Source organism: Octopus bimaculoides, chromosome 1, assembly GCF_001194135.2.
Source record: "Octopus bimaculoides isolate UCB-OBI-ISO-001 chromosome 1, ASM119413v2, whole genome shotgun sequence".
NCBI classification, from domain to species: domain Eukaryota; kingdom Metazoa; phylum Mollusca; class Cephalopoda; order Octopoda; family Octopodidae; genus Octopus; species Octopus bimaculoides.
Genome location: NC_068981.1, coordinates 73156843 through 73159373, shown reverse-complemented (window position 1 = coordinate 73159373; position 2531 = coordinate 73156843).

Genomic DNA, 2531 nt, shown 5'->3' with positions numbered 1-2531 from the left:
GTTTCACTTGAACTTCGTGTGTGTACATTTTTCTGTTTTCAATATTATCAGTTCTATGAGTAGTGTTTGTGTGTGTGTGTGTGTGTTTCCACGTACGTTACGTCTATAATAAACAATAGTAAAGGACATTTTACGCCGTTTTAATGAGCCCACATATAATGAGGTAGCCATCCTTATGGTAAGTGATCCCCATGAAAATCGTGATGTTTTCATTCGTGGTCGCTCGAGATAACTACCTTAAACGTGTTTCAGAGACCCATCCGTCTTATGATGCTCTCCAGTATCCTCTTATTTTGTGGAATAGACAAGATGAGTATCATTTCAATATTCCACAGATTGAAACTGCAACAGGAGAGCCAATTACTAACAAAAGGTGTCGTTAAATGACTTCTCTTCTTACCAACTGATGTTAAGACCAGAACAATAAAATCAATTATACATGTATCGTGATCTATTTCAGCAATACCTGGTTGATATGTATGCTAAAGTTAAGTGTCAGCGTCTCCTCTACATTCGTAACAATCAAAAAAAGTTAAGGGCTAAAAATTATGTTCATCTCCAAGATGCTCTGAGGACAGATGGTGATATTCGAAACATGAGGCAACTTACATTCTTCCTATCATCATTCGATATGTGCATGAACGAACACAAGATGCTATGACATATGTCAGGACATATAGAAAATCAGATCTTTTTGTCACTTTCATCTGCAAAACTAAATGGGAGGAAATAAAGTCTAAACTTCTTCCACAGTTGCAACTTCTGATATTGCAGCTATCCTCATCAATGGGGGAAGAACTGTTCATTCCTTGTTCAAGCTCCCTCTAAACCTTGCAATGAAAGAATCTCAAATGTGCAACATTTCCAAAAACTCTGCAATGGCAACAGTTCTCCAACAAACTTACCTCATTGTTTAGGATGAGTGTACTGTCACATCGTAGAGCTCGGGGGGGGGGTACTTGACCATACCCGCCAAGACATAAAAACGATAATACGCTCATAGGAAAAGTAGTAGTTTTTCTTGCAAGAGATTTTCGTCAAACGTTGCCAGTTATTCCCAAAGGATCAAAAGTTGATGAGGTCAATGCATGCTTCAAAAAATCGTACCTTTGGAGACATGTGAAAAAACTTCATCTTACGAGCAACATCAGAGTACTTCTACAAGGTGATCGTGCTAGTTTCTTAAGATTGATAATGAAATATTAACATTCAGCTCAAGACTTCAGCTACATGAAATTACATGCAGTCATATGATACTTTCTCTTAGGGATCTTATGGATAACGTATTTCATAATTTATCTGTCAATTACACTAATGTAAACTGGCTATATGAAAGAGCTATGCTAGCCCCAACTAATGAAATGGTTGACAAGCTCAATCACGAGCTTCTTCAAAAGTTAACAGATACCTCGATCAGTTGACAACAGTTGATAAAGATCAAGTTGTTCAATACCCTGTTGAATTTCTAAACACACTTAAACCCACTGGGATGCCACCGCATAACCTGACACTAAAACTGGGTGCTTCCATTATGTTGCTTAGGAATCTTGACCCATCTCACCTCTGTAATGGAACTCGTTTAACTGTTACTTCCACGAAACTCCATGTTCTACAGGTAACAACCATAACAGGTAGTCACAAAGAAAATATCTTTATTCCAAAAATTTCTCTCACACCTACAGATGTTCTATTTGAATTTAAGACATTTCAGTTTCCAGTGAAACTAAGTTTTGGTATTTCATTTAACAAATCTCAAAGTCAATCCCTCAAGGTAGTTGCACTTGATCTCACTGCTACATGCTTCTCCCACAGTCAACTCTATGTTGCTTGCACGTGAGTTGGAAGCAGCAACAATTTATTCATTTCGAAACCAACAAAAAATTACACAATTAATATTGTTTACCCTGAGGTGCTTCAACATTGACAGATTTTCAGTTCGAAATTCTATAATCATTACAATTTGGATATTTTTTTTAATAAAACATAAATATTCTGAAATAATTATGTGAGTATATCTTTACATTTATTGTTTAAAATAAAAAACAGCAGAAGCCGGGCAACGCCGAGTCATTCAGCTAGTATATATGTGTGTCTATGTGTGTGTGTGTGTGTGTGTACAGAGAGAGAGAGAGAGAGAGAGAGAGAGAGAGAGAGAAGCAGAAAATATTTATATTCTTATGCCTTTATACATACACATGTGTTTCAATGAATTAATCACCAGCTTTTCAGTACATCTGCGAAAAGTAGTATTTTTTACTGATATACTGAAGAGGTAAGAGAAATTTACTGAAATCTATATATATAAAAATGAGAATGTGTGTCTGTCTGTCTGTCTGTCTGTCTGTGTGAATCCCTAAAACTCGAGAACTACGCAACCAATTTCGTTCAAATTTTACACATGCCTTACTTAGGGTTCCAGTTGTGTTTTAGTCAAAAAAAATTATTAACTTCTTGCAGAGTTCAAGCACACGGCAACATAATATCTCCTCCACTATTTAAGTATTACGTGTCAAAAGTGAAACAAGAACACT